This window comes from Oryctolagus cuniculus, chromosome 6 (assembly GCF_964237555.1).
Source record: "Oryctolagus cuniculus chromosome 6, mOryCun1.1, whole genome shotgun sequence".
Lineage (NCBI taxonomy): Eukaryota > Metazoa > Chordata > Mammalia > Lagomorpha > Leporidae > Oryctolagus > Oryctolagus cuniculus.
In genome coordinates, this window is record NC_091437.1 from 48,286,280 (window position 1) to 48,301,631 (window position 15,352).

Genomic DNA, 15,352 nt, shown 5'->3' on the forward strand with positions numbered 1-15,352 from the left:
CTTAGAGGAAAATCCTTAAGGACAGTAGGATTTAAGACCAATTCTCTTGACTACAGATTCAATAATAGATAGCCTGTTGATGTGCCAGCTGTGGCTCTAAGATTTATTCTACTTGTACAGAAAAAAGATTTATCAGACTCAGTAAATGTCCTTTCTCACATATTTAACTTTTGAGGTGCAGATTAAATGGCTTATCACAGAAGAGCTGATATCTTTAGAACCCATCAAGTTTCCCCTTTCCCTAATAACCTTAAAAACTTTTTCAGCCTTACAAAGTATTTCAGTTTGCTTGATAATTACCTCATTCTTGATTGCCCGATTTTCTGAAATACGTATTAACACAGGCGTGTTACTCATTCATACCCTGCATACTCTAAGTCATTCATACTCTGCATACTCTGACCTCACTGGAGAAACTGCACCACTGCTGCCACAACCATGGCCACCAGCATCACTAAGTGTCAACAAGTTCAAATATCCCAGGTGTGTTTTCATGCACGCTAAGTAATCGTATTAGAAATACATTGTTATCACAGTTTTGCAGGTGAACAATTAGAAATATGATGGGCTTAAGAAAATTAATCCAATCAACCGGTAAGGAGCAAAGCCATAATTCTCTTCTCAGCTTGTTTATCTCTGAGCTGTTTTCATTCACTGCTTTGGAGCATCTCTTATTGACGGCCTAATTCAAGTAAGGCACATGTGTTGGTGGTTATCATTTTCCTTATATCATTTTTATTCTTGTTGCAAAACAGGATTTAAGAATAGCTGTCCTTTTTCTACCTGAAATTTGACCATATTACACAACCCAGAATCCTGGTGGGACATTCACCAGCAGCTGGCAGGTACTACAAAACTTGCAACTGTCCAAAGAGCTTGCATTAAAAGTTCTCAACTCATCTGTAAAGCCAGCTAAGTAGGCACTTTCATGTTAGAGAGCATTTTGTTCTGCCCAATTCACCAGAGATTCAACGTTATAAAAAGTAACCTAGATTCTAAAGAACACAATAAGCCATTTCAAAAGGAAATGACAGTCATGGAAAGGGAATCTCTTTCAAAACTGCATCTATAGAATGACTGGCACAGGCAGCTCTAAGGCAGGATGCTGCTGATGAAGCAATGACCAAAGAACACCTATTATATCGCCATCATCGAAGGCTTTCTCTGTTTCCATTGCTCTTAGCTATGAAATAGACAAGTGATTGTTTTCCACATTTAGATACTTGAATCTCATTCATGCAAATGTGCACAAAGGGCTATAAATTTAGAACCCATCATTTGACATTATGTGAACAAAATCATAGAGATCTAATTTAACAAAAATAAATTATATCCAAATGCCAGTTATCTGGGTACCTTGGGAACAGGAATGACACTCAACATTGTCCTACTTAGCCATAATAAGTGCTCCATTAACTCTTAACTGAAAGAATGCAATGTGTGCAAGAATGTATGAATGATGATCTTTTTTTTAAAAAAAATCAAGGCATGGTTCTTGGATAAATTGCTCATTACTCTTCTGTTGTTGATGAATATTAGCAAACAATATTTAAAATAAGTCTATCCCTGGGGGCCGGCACTGTGTGGCACAGCAGGTTAAAGCCCCAGCCTGCAGCACTGGCTTCCAATAAGAATGCCTTTTCGAATCCCAGCTTTTCCACTTCCAATCCAGCTCCCTGCTAATGGGCCTGAGAAAGCAGAGGAGGATGTCCCAAGTCCTTGGGCCCTTACATCCACATGGGAGACCCCGAAGAAGCTCCTGGCTCCTCTGGGTTTGGCCTGGCCTAGCCCAGTTGTTAACGGTCATTTGGGGAGTGAAACAGCAGATGGAAGACCTCCATCTCTCTATCTGTACCTCTCTCTGTAACTCTGCCTTTCAAATAAACAAAATAAATCTTAAAAAAAGAAAAAAACTACCCTTTCCAATTCGATATTGCTCTAAGATATATTCTACTGATAGGAGAAAATAATCTTGCTGAGACAATGAACACATGTTCTAATTATTTAATATTTCAAGGTCCTCCTCAGGAATTGCAGTATCTGTAGTCTACAATAAATTTCAAAGTGCATTCTTCAGATTTTCTTTAAAGCACAATGTTGTCTTTATCTAATATTATTTCAAATTGAAGCTGGAATGAGAGTTTCTGTGTAAGATTGTAAAAGCACATTAAAATGCCACAATTTAGTTCAATCACAAGAGGACATTGTGAAGGATAAATGAGATACTGCATATGAAAATGCTCACCATGAGGCCTGATGCAGATTAAGAGCTTAACTGATGTTAGATATTACTGTTGTTGAAAATTCAAATAAAATGTTAAAAATAACCTATCACATATCTAGAACTTGCTTAAATGTTTTGAGTTAGCATTTTTTTCCTTGGTAAAACCAGTGAGCAGGAATTATTTTCTTTTTCTAGACTTCTCCCATTTATACATTAGAATCTCTTGAGGGCAGGCATTGTGACACACCTGGTTGAGCCACTGTTGCCACTCAGGCATCCTATGCCACTTTCCACCCAGCTCCCTTGTAATATGCTTAAGAAAGCAGTGGATGATGTCCCGAGTACTTGGGTCCCTGCCAACCATGTGGGAGACCAAGACGAACTTCCTGGCTCCTGGCTTCAGCCTGACTCAGCCCTGGTTATTGGGGCCATTTGGGGAGTGAAACAGCAGTGTCTCTCTCTCTCTCTCCCTTCCTCTCTGTATGCCATTCTGCTTTTCTGAATAATAAAAAATTAAAAAAAAAATTCTTGTTTTTTTCTAGTATTTAACTCAAGACCTCCCCCTCACTTCCTAGTAACAAGCACATACATATCTGTTGTAGATTACCATCTCCTCAGTTGAATTATTTAAAACCTAATTTCTCTTATCTTCAATCTACCAAGAAATGTCACTGTGAGTGTCACAGAATGTTATCTACCACATGTTTCAAATATGAGTGGGAATCATAGGCACATTTAAAGACCAAGTTTAACTTTGAAACATTAACACTAGGAAATAGTCAACAGAATTTCACAGCATTAAATGTCTCCTTTAAAGTTAAGGAGGTATTGTGATGTGAGATTTTCAAATTCATGTGGAATGGAACTGTCAAAGTCCATCTGCAGCCGAACAACTCAGTAGAGATTAAGTGCAGTGTACACAGCATACCTGATGTAAAAATCCCAAGTGTATTATTCTATATGCATCAGTAGGTGTGAGTCCCCCGTAAAATTATGAGTTTAACTTTGTGTCTTCTTTTTATGCAAATAACATTTAAATTTCAGATACAATTCATGTATGCACATCCACGTGAACTACCATCTCTCAAAATACTTTAAGAAAATGAAGTACAGAGAAAAAACAACATCTGGAAAGGTAAAAAAAATTAGAGCTTTCTCAACCAAAGACAGAAAAAAATCCACAAGGTATCAGCACTTTTCTGGAATTAACTGCAGAAATGTCCATTCAGTTAATGTGACAATGACCAGCCGATTGCAGGCTTGAGATCTGATGATCTGTGTTAGTGACTGTAGATTAGGGGATGAGATGACCAAGACAGTGAATGTCTACAATGTCTGTAATATCTGTCTTCACAGAATTGGTGAACTAAAATCTCTACTAGATGAGGATTTGAAAATAGGTGTAGTAGTTCATACCCAATTACTGGTTAAAGTGATGCCTTTGGATAAGGCACAATGTCTTCTGGATATACCTTTCTCAAAAACAAAATGGGCATCACAATATTTGTTCTGAATCATGGGTGATTGCAAACACTAAGTGAGAAAAAGTGGGGCCAATGCTTTGGTCTAGTGGGTAATGCTGCCTTTTGCAATGCTGGCATCCCATGTAGGCACTGGTTCGAGTCCCAACTGCTTCACTACTGATCCAGCTCTCTGCTGATGGCCTAGGAAAGCAGTGGGGGATGGCTGACGAGCTTGGGCCCCTACACTGGTGTGGGAGATCCAGAGGAAGATCTAGCTCCTGGCTTCAGATCCACATAGCTCTGGCCATTGCAACCATTTGGGGAGAGAACCAGCAGATGGAAGACTTCTGTCTCTCTGTCTCCTTGCCTCTACCTCTCTGTAACTCTGCCTTTCAAATAAATAAATAAACCTTTTTTTTAAAAAATGGGAAAATGTATGTGACATTTCCTTGAAATAGAAAACCATTAATAGCACAATATCTTTCAAACTATACTAGATTTTCTACTTCTGAACTTCCCAATCTCTTTCTTGCTTAAATTAGGAGATGCATTGACTGTGTCTATAAAGGTAATTCTCAAACCTATGTTACAGCAGAATTTGAAAGCCATACCCCAAAGATTAACTGATGAATTACCCAAATGCAAAAAAAAAATGAGGTCTCCTTTAATGTGAAATATTTCTATGGGCTTTCAATCATTGAACAAATCTTAAATAATCTTAAAACCAAAACTGGACACCAGGTTTGACTCCCAGGGCAGGTTCTGGTTTCACATTGTATACAGACCATAGAAACTGCCTTGTGTTTTTAAACAAGGTATGATAGAAAGCAGAATTCTGTAAAGATCAATCTAGCAGTGTTTTAAGGAATACAATGGAAGACAGAAAAACCTAAAGACAGAGAGTTACAGATTCTGAAATTGCCAAACACAGGCCTACAAGGTACAACTTTGGACACTGCTTACTGCTAACACTTAAAAATCTAGGGACTTTGTAACTTCTCTTGGAAAAATCAAGACTCTAGACCTGAAGGCAATAATCAATCTTCTGTAGTTGAGTAGAGGCTGCTGGTCTACCCAGTTTGTGGGGGCATTTAACTTCTCTACACCAGCCTAAGAAATGCTACTGGTCTAAAAAATATATTACAAAGACTTAGACTGGAGTTTTTGTAGGGGTAGGATAGAGAAGAAGTTAAGAGATATTTTTAAGGATGATTTGTAGAACCTATTAGAATTTATATGGATAGATTAAGGTTTCATTTTAGTTTTCTCTAAGTTTTTGGATTAAAAGACTCCAAGCTAGTAGATCTCTACTTGAGTTAAAGGTTTTGCATTTAGAATTAGAAAGATGTTTGATCATTAAAGGTAGTGTCTCATATAGCAATTTTTTATTTCTATGTCAGAATCTGTGTTGGCAGATCTTATTTTAAATGAACTAATTGTTTATTTAATTTGTTTGAAAGGCAGACAGATGGACATTTGAGGAAAGAGTGAACACGAACACTTGAGAGAGAGAGAGAGAGAGAGAGAGAGAGAACTTCTGTCCTCTGGTTCACTCCCCAGATGCCTGAGACAACAGGAGCTGGACAAGGCTGCAGTTGGGAGGTAAGAACTCTATTCAGGGGTATGTGGCAGGGACCCAAGTACTTGAACTATCACCTGCTGCCTCTCAGGGTGCACATTACCAGGAAGATGAAAACAAGAATTGAGCTAGGATAGGAAACCAGGCTGTCTGATATGAGAAGCAAGCATTCCAAAGGCCACTCTAACTGCTGTGCCAAATAGCCACCCCAGATCTTATTTTTTTAAAAGAGGAGTTAAGGACACAAACCAATTTGGACAGAGTTTGCTCATCTAGGCAAACAGTTTTTTCAGGAAAACAGATTACTTACCTGTCAACCAGCTCACTAATCAAAGAAAATTTTACTGGACTGCTTCAAGACCCTTTATTCATCATGTCCGCCAATTTTACGCCACAACTTTGTTCAGTCCCAATCAGTCTCCAGTCTTGAACTTTCCCACCCTCAAATCAATCATAATAAGATCTCAGATGCAATATATGTCTGGCTCTGACATTTCCTTCAGAGATAAAACTGACAGTCCAGCTAATTTTTCCCCCTTATTATAGCAGGTATCATATATTCAGCTTTGTCAGACATATTTTCCGTAGGATATTTCTAGGGGGTAGATTTAGATGGTGATAGCTACAGCACCCCAGCCTCTCTTCCACTGTTACCTATGCATTCACAAACACCTTAGCTCCATCATATTTTACTAATTCTAACTGGATTTGTGTGAGAAAGAAATACAGTCAAATTAATAATGCTATTATTTTTTTGTGTAGGTTTGTTTGAGCAAGCATATGTGTATGGTAGAGGTATTACTAATTGGATTAAAGCACTGGATTATGAACAAAATGTTGGCAATAATGATATCCATATTCCATGACTTCAGACCCATTATCTGTTTCAAACTTTCAGCTATCTTATCTGTAAAGCAATGGAAATAAAATGTTAATAATTTCTAATAAAAGAGTTAAGAACAAATGTTTGGCTTAGCACGTGACATGCTTCTTCCCATATACCCATATCCCATATGCCCAAGGATGCCTGGCTTAGGATGCTGACCCTGCAAGGCAGCAGTGATGGTTCTGATGACTGAGTCAATGCCCCTGGGGTAAGCAGCTTGAATTGTGTTCTGATTAGCAGTATTTGGGGAATGGACCAGTTAGTGGGAGCTTTCTCTCTTTCTGAAATAAATAAATTAAAAATAAAGAGAAGCTCAGAATTGATCCAATTATACATGTTCATAACTAAATAATGAATAGGAGCCCACCAGATATGCTAGTCTACATTTTGCAACATCTAATCCTGGGGCAGTCTATCTCTGGATTTCTTTAGGTCTTATTATTAGAACCACTTGCCTTAGAAATTCTGATAAAGTCCCTGGTTCCTCTCATGTGGCTGTGAACAGATTAGCATGCCCAAATCTATGCTGGGAAATAGATTTCCTACAGGGAAACTGGCAGCTCCTGCTGTGAGACTATTGAATTGTTCTCAATTAAGAAGTTTTAGGAGCAACATCTTTTGCTAAAAATATTTTAAATGACAGTTCTATTTTTAACTTTGCAGAAAAGAATATGCATTAAAATATGCACACACTGCAGATTTCTCACACATACAAGTGAATACCATCTCTTCATTTAAAAATAAAATTTCTATGAGACAGACTTTGACTTCTCCTTTAAACTGAAAATAATGAGTGATTTCTCAGAGAGGGAGAGAATGGAAACTAGTCTTTGGCACAGGATAAAATCATCGAGATGTCAACAGAAAATACAGAGCTGTGATCCTTAGAGGGAAGTTCCTTTGTGTCCTTGGGAATGGGCTGTCATGCTACATAAAGAATTTTCATTACAAGTTTTCTGTATTTGTCCATAACTAGAATTTAATCATATTAATATAAATCTAAAACTTTTAACACAGTGTCTTGCAGTATATATGCAAATCTCCTTATTGTCTTTTTTTTAAGAGTTTGATGCTAAACGATGACTTTCTTAATGTGTATCTAACTTTAGAAGGTCATTAGTGATGTCAAGAAAGTTTCCCTGAAGATCTCTTTAGATATTTCTGTCATAACAAGCTGTTCCTACTTGCCTGGCTCCTCTTCCAACTTGCTGAAGACCAATTTAGGACGATAATCTTCTTGTAAATTAAATGTATCACTTAAATGATGGCTAAAGTTCAGTATAATGAAATATTTTGCAAGGTTAAAAATCTTAATACCAATTACTGAGAAGAGCAAGTGAAAGTAAGACTTATTTCCATGTTGCATGGCATTGGAATATGTCCTTTTTTGAGAAGGTATTTCCCTTTAAAAAATGAAGAAGAAAAATAATCCAGATTGCATACAGAAAAACAATGGAATGATTTGCTACAAAGAAGAAATGCAATTAGAACAAGTGCTGTTTGGTTTCTTGTGTTTGGTTGAGCAGTAGGTAGGCTTAGCTCAATCTGTCAAACTCAGCGCTGATAAATCTGAAGCTAGTTCCAGGTCTGAGGGACCTGGCTTGTGCAGAAGAAGGGCTGAAAGTAATTTCAGGAGGACTATGTGACTTGGGATGACCTATCCAGAAAAAGGAAAGTGAAGGGAACTACTACTACTACCATTTGTCAAAATGTGGCCCGGGCTTTGCAGTCAAATCCTGTAAATCCAGGCCAGCGCTGTGGCTTAGTGGGTAAAGCTGCTGCCTGTGGTGCCGGAATCCTAAATGGGTGCTGGTTCGAGTCCCAGCTGCTCCTCTTCTGATCCAGCTCTCTGCTATAGCCTAGAAAAGCAGTAGAAGATGGCCCAAGTCCTTAGGCCCCTGCACCCTTGTGGGAGAACCAGAGGATGCTCCTGGCTCCTGCCTTCGGATCGGTGCAACTCCGGCCACTGCAGCCAACTGGGGAGTGAACCAGTGGATGGAGGATCTCTCTCTCTCTCTCTCTCTCACCCTCTCTCCCTCTCCTTCTCTCTGTGTAAATATGACATTCAAATAAATAAATAAATCTTTAAAAAATCCTATAAATCTGTCATTGTACCCAGAGAAAACTGTGCTCCATGAATTCCAATCAATTGCACATCATCCAAAAATTCTGTTCTCTCTTCCAACATCAAATAGGCATTTTGGCAAGTGGCATTTTATCAAGTCCAGGTACTCAATGTCTTACAGTTAAAAAAAATTAAATCTTCTGCTACTTGTAAATAAGTAGTCCATGCATTTCAAAGATCTTCCTGCTGTGAAGGTAACAGTGAAACTAAAATCAATAGGCAGCAGGCACTGTTTTTACTGTGGAAAAATATCTAGCTGGAAGAGTAGCCAAGTGGCCATTAAACTGTCCCCTTGAATACCAGGTAGGTGGAAGAGCAATCGTTTTAAACAAGAAACTCAGACTTCAGGTTTTGGGAAAGTCAAAACCTACATTGCTATACATTTCCCAGAGTACATAAAATAAAGCTCCTAGTTTATTTTCAGAAAAATCACTTAGTAATATGTTGATATCATTTAAGAGTGCTGAGGATAGTATTCCTACACTCTTCTTGCCTTTCACTCTTCTTAGGTCTGATAGCTGGTCAGAATGGGTAACAAGGGAGGCTTAAAACACATTTTTGCCTCCAACCCTCTTTCTGACAAGAATCAATTTCCAGTATAAAAGGGTATATATTGTTACAATAATAACAATATTTTTGTTTCTCAGCCATGATATGGACAGAAACTTAGCAGTACATTTTAGGAAACACTTCAAAGTTTAAAGAACATGGTAAAAATGATGACAACTTATTTAAAAACATATAAATTATAAAGAATTTCCTTGTAATAGTAGTATCTCTATTTATGCCTGTCTGTTAGTCTGCATATCTATCTATGTATCTAATCTCCATATACATAGTCCAATCTCTTTCAATAGACTACAATACATCCCATAGTCAAGGAATAAAAATACCTATTAATTTACATTTCTATGACAACGCACAGATGGAATGATGTCATACCGAATCAAAGACCATCAGCCTAGAAACAGATCCTTACTCCAGAGCTGTCACTAACAAGGTTGAGAGCAGGTACAAATTTTTTAACTGGATAACAAAGGAAAGGAAGCTTTTATACTGCTTTGGTTTCCATGTTGAGTGTTCCCCATAGTTCTACCACTGAGGCCCTGGGTGGCACTGTGCAGAGGTAGTTAGCAAAGGAAGTGGGAGCACAGCAAGATTGTGAGAAAAGTCTGAGTTTGGGTCCATTCATCCATGTTTCTCGGCTTGCCATGTGATCCTTTCTCTGCAGATGTTCCATCAGCTACACTGGGACCTTTGCAAAGCCTGTATCATAGCGTTTGTACTTTCAGCCTCTAAAGCCCTGAGCAAAATAAGCCTTTCTTTCTTTAATAAGTAGCTTAGCTCAGGTATTTTGTTTCAGAATTGAACAGATGACCATTTTAATTACTAATGCAAAGAGTTAGAGATGGGGATTGGGGATCCACGTGACCTCTTGTTGGACTCAAAGAACAGCCAAATCTATAGTTCCTAAAAATGTTTTACAATGTATCTGGTTGAATACATTCTTTATTGTCTCTTTGATTTTGTTATTGTTATTTTACTGAGAGTTGCCAAACAGGTCACACCAGATCTATAGATGTGTTGTTCGGGATGACATCTTGTATTTTAAGGTTTTATATAACTTGCTAAACATTTCATGTCCTAATTTCTAAATTTTGAAGCTCTCTTTAAATAGCTAGGGACTGTGGCTCTATTATTCAGTTTCACATTCTTACAACTAAGATGCCCGAGAGGATCAACAAAGAAGGAAGAATGTCTATTTCAGTTTATGGTATGGAGGTTCACACACCAAGACTGGACAGGGCCATTGTTTCAGGCATCTGATGAGGCTGAAGGATGGCGAAGGGATGATCAGATGGGGAGTTAGGAAGTGGAGACAAACAGGAAACACGCTGTTCATCTAACCTCTATCTGGTTTCATCTAAGCCTATTATGATTTGATCACGCGGCTTCAAATCCAATCCAATCACTTCCCACAGATGGACCAAGCCTCTCCTAATCTATAAATTGTTTCTCCATTAACCACTAACATAAGACTTTGGTGTTCAAATGTCTGCATGGCTTTGGGGAGCTAAATCCTAGTCAGTCTGTAACAGGGATGCCACTGGGTCTACAGCTGGGCACAGATGCTTCTGCAGAGTCCGAACTGTCTGCAGCTAATGCTTCCTGCCTTCCCCATGCAGGATGAACTCTCCCAGTTTTCTGCAGTCTCCACTGCCCCCGTTTTGTTGTCTGCTTGGTCAGTTTTACTTCTTTTCCTTATCTCCATAACTTCTAGGTTATTTGAGATGGTAGCTCCTATTTTGGGAAACGTACTCATTTACATCCATCTTCTCTAAGACAATAGAATAGCTAATCATCCACAGAAATATAAAACTTTCATGATTCCTTTTCCTTTTTATTAATATTTATTTATTGATTGATTTAAGAGGTAGAGTTACAGATGGAGAGACAGAGAGAAAGGTCTTTCATCTGGCGGTTCACTCCCAAATGGCCGCAATGGTCGGAGCTGGGGTGAGCTGAAGCCAGGAGCCAGAAGCTCCTTCTGGGTCTCATAAATGGGTGCAGCAGCTCAAGCACTTAAGCCATCTTCAACTGCTTTCCCAGGCCACTAGCTGAGCTGGATTGGAAGAGGAGCAGCCAGGACACAAACTGGTGCCCACAGGGGATGCCAGTGCCACAGGAGGAGGCTTGGCTTACTATGCCACAGTACCAGCCCCAACTTCTTTTCTTATCCCTCTTTGCACTATAAGGGAAACATTTATGTCCCTGTCTTCTTTTTATTTTATTTTATTTTATTTTTTGACAGGCAGAGTGGACAGTGAGAGAGAGAGAGAGAAAGGTCTTCCTTTGCCGTTGGTTCACCCTCCAATGGCCGGTGCGGCCGGCGTGCTGCAGCCGGCGCATCGCGCTGATCTGAAGCCAGGAGCCAGGTGCTTCTCCTGGTCTCCCATGGGGTGCAGGGCCCAAGGACCTGGGCCATCCTCCACTGTACTCCCGGGCCATAGCAGAGAGCTGGCCTGGAAGAGGGGCAACTGGGACAGAATCCAGCGCCCCGACCAGGACTAGAACCCGGTGTGCCAGCGCCGCAAGGCGGAGGATTAGCCTAGTGAGCCACAGCGCCGGCCGTCCCTGTCTTCTCTTCATCGATATTATGTGGATAATATTAATAATAACTGTTAATACTTATCACTTACTCTGCTCTAAATGTGTTATATGACTCAATAATTTATTTGAAGTTAATATCAGTTCTAGTTGAGTATTGTAAATGCCACCTTTTTAAAGATTAAAGGACCAGTTATGTAAGCAGTGGCAATCGGATTCTTTCTGGGCAGTGTGGCTCCAGAGCCTACACTGCTGTGTGCTATGCAGAACACACTAAGCTCCACTGCATTAAAGTCATCAGAACTGGGGGCTAGAGCTGTGGCTCACTTGGCTAATTCTCTGCCTGTGGCGCCCACACCCTGGATTCTAGTCCCGGTTGCTCCTCTTGCAGTCCAGCTCTCTGCTGTGGCCTGGGAAGGCAGTGAAGGTTGGCCCAAGTGCTTGGGCCCTGCACCCGCATGGGAGACTAGGAGGAAGCGCCTGGCTCCTGGCTTCGGATCAGCGCGGTGTGCCAGCCATAGCAGCCATCTGGGGGATGAACCAATGGAAGGACAGATCTTTCTCTCTATCTCACTCTCTCACTGTCTAACTCTGCCTGTCAAAAAAAAAAAATGTTCTGTCATCAGAACTGGGATCATCCATTCATGGGGTGAGTTACTTCTGGCAGGTTTAGGAAGGAAGTACTAGCACAGAACACTATTTATAGGGAAAGTGTTTCAAACCAACACGTCTTACTTTCTAGGTTGACGCCTATAATTTTTTTTCCTTCTTGGAAATTCCTAACCATATGCAAACATATGTTATATAAAGATATCCCTTGGGCACCCAATTGCAATAACTGTGGATAAATAAGTATTTTTAAAAATCAGGGAACAGTTCATTCTCACCTCATTTCACAACAGAGAAGTCAGTCAAAACCACATGGATTTTTTCTTTCTTGGTTAAGTGTCCCCACAGATTGTCATAGATTTTCTGACTTACAGAGCATTTAATATAGTTAACATGCTTCAAGGGAATCAACCTCAATACACAAAACCAAAAAAGAGTGTCTTTATGGTACCTGTCACAATTTTGGTTGTGCTACGTTGATGCTCATATTCAGGGAGATTTTCATTTGAAACGGTCACCTCTCACCCATTGGCCCATGAAGAGAACCTTTCCTTAGCCCTCATATACTCATCATTCTTCCTTCCATGCAGCTATCACCTCCTTCCCCTCCATCGCTACCCCTGCCACCTCTCAACTCCAGACCATCTTTCGGGATAGATTCCTGTGTCACAGTATTCAGAATTGCCCTGGGCAAAGAAGACTGGACATACTGGTCAATTCCTTCTCAACTACTTATTCTCACCCCTGACCTCTGTGCATGCTAGAACTCTGCTGCCTTAAACAATTATTTCTACAGATTCTCCTGCTTGATGGCCTACTATTGACCATAAATTTCACTATGACTTACCAATTGTTTTAAAAGATTTTATTTATTTATTTGACGGGTAGAGTTACAGACAATGAGAGGGAGAGACAGAGAGAAAGGTCCTCCTTCCGTTGGTTCACTCCCCAAATGACCGCAATGGCCGGAGCTGCACCAATCTGAAGCTAGGAGCCAGGAGCTTCTTCTGGGTCTCCAATGTGGGTGCAGAGGCCCAAGGACTTGGGCCATCTTGCACTGCCTTCCCAGGCCATAGCAGAGAGCTGGATTGGAAGAGGAGCAGCTGGAACTAGAACCAGCGCCCATATGGGGTGCCGGTGCCGCAGGCGGAGGATTAACCTACTGCGCCATGGTGCTGGCCTCCAACTTAGCAATTTTTACAAATCACAAAAGTGCCTTCATTCTTTCAATGAGGGCACCTCAAGTCTGTGCCACTCCAGTTCTTCTTTCATTCTTTCTTTCATGCAGTCATCTCTAGCTCAGTCAACCCTTCTGAGCCCTAACTTTTGTATCCAAATGACTTCTGGAAATTCCATCTGGATTTAATGTCTAGAAGCAACTCAAACATAGTTCAAAATAGAAATCTTGATGTCTGTGACAAAGTTGCTTTTTCACATAGAGGTCTTTATCTCAGTAAATGGAGCTCTATTCTTTACACTGCCCAAACTTGATTCCTCATTTCTCTCAGGCTACCAGCTACATCCATTAAAATATAGTCCTAGAATTTCCTTCTAAATGTAACTATAATCCAATTACGACCTCTAATCTGTCCAATTTAGTCAACCTCTTCTCTAGGCTATGAGCAAATCTTCAGACTGGTTCTCTCAGGGGCTATGTATTCATTTTGCATTCTTCCTAGAGATGTTCTTTCCTCCCATAAGACACATGCCTCAATCCCTAAATTTGTTTATGTCTCTGTTCAGATTCTCCCCTATTGGAATGGTCTTCCATGATAATCGTATATAAATTAGTAACCTTTGCCTCATCACTGCTTCCCTACTTTTCCTTCCTGATCATCAGAGTACATATCACTGTCTTCCACATTTCACATTTTTTGGTCTATTGACTATATCACTCAGTACAATAGAATCTCCTCAAGGGGAATATTTTTTTTTTTTAATTTTGGTGATCCTCACTGTTAGGGACTCAATAAACTCAATAAATAATATTTTGAATACATAAATGAATAAATATTCCTGTTAAACAAAGGCCACATTTTCTGTGAGGTACTATTTCTTTTTTTTTTTTTTTTTTTTTTTTTTTGACAGGCGGAGTGGACAGTGAGAGAGAGAGACAGAGAGAAAGGTCTTCCTTTTTGCCGTTGGTTCACCCTCCAGTGGCCGCCGCGGCCAGCGCGCTGCGGCCGGCGCGCCGCGCTGATCCGATGGCAGGAGCCAGGAGCCAGGTGCTTTTCCTGGTCTCCCATGGGGTGCAGGGCCCAAGCACCTGGGCCATCCTCCACTGCACTCCCTGGCCACAGCAGAGGGCTGGCCTGGAAGAGGGGCAACCGGGACAGAATCCGGCGCCCTGACCGGGACTAGAACCCGGTGTGCCGGCGCCGCTAGGCGGAGGATTAGCCTAGTGAGCCGCGGCGCCGGCCGTGAGGTACTATTTCTAACAGTATTTAGCTTAGTGTGAGATACAAAATGGAGATTTAAAAGCTGATTATTTGATTTTCATGTCATTGATTATTCAGGATGCCACTTGAGTACATGAGCAGAGTCCTAGCCATTTTCTAGTTCTCAGACATTAGCATAAATCATAGCTCACAATAAGGAGTCACTGGCTATTTATCAAAGGGATAACTTCAAAACACAATGCAGGAAGAAATCAGGTTTAAATCTTTACAACTGAGGTTATAAATCAGTGGCCAGGGAACTGACTCTGAGAATAGGCAAATGTTGTGGAAAAAGAACTTAATATAAAGACTTACATATTCCATTTTCCTTGAAAAGTTGGAATACTCATGAACTCTCAGTTTTCCTTTCTGAAGTCATCAGCTGGAGGTGAAGAATGGATGCTCACACCGTAATAGTATCTGGTGGAGCCTCTGCCTTTCCTGCTTCCCTGATGAATGATGCCCATTTGACCCCTATAGTGATCTGTCTCTGGAATTCTGCCTTTGCACAATCCCTAATATTCTACAACTAAAATTGGCTTCCAGACAAAACAATATTATACCTAGGACAAAAGTGAGGGCTTTTTGAGCAAATAGGTTTGATTTCTACTATAAGCCCCTTCATTTCTAGTTGTAGGACTAGGAAAACTTTTGCTTGAGTTCTCTAAAGTACAGTTTTCTCATACATAAAGCAGAGTGAAATAAGAACATAAGATAATGTCTTTAAATATCCTGGCATTTTAAAATACTCAATGATACTAGTTATAATGTTAGTAAAAATGATGAAGAAGTTGTTGTTAATCATAAATATTAGAATGATGATTCTTAACCAGCAAGAAAAAAATACCCCTACATTTGGCTTATCATTAGAAAATAATTGTTTTGGATTCTTTCATTGACTGGAAACTTTTTATTTTATC

At 40.0% G+C, this 15,352-nt stretch overlaps 1 protein-coding gene across 4 annotated transcripts in view; it reads right to left on the bottom strand.

The window, feature by feature from the left end:
* The window catches only part of GABRB2 (gamma-aminobutyric acid type A receptor subunit beta2), a 304,185-nt gene that overhangs the window by 75,872 nt on the left and 212,961 nt on the right, over positions 1-15,352 (bottom strand). The gene's annotated exons all lie outside the window — the stretch shown is intronic.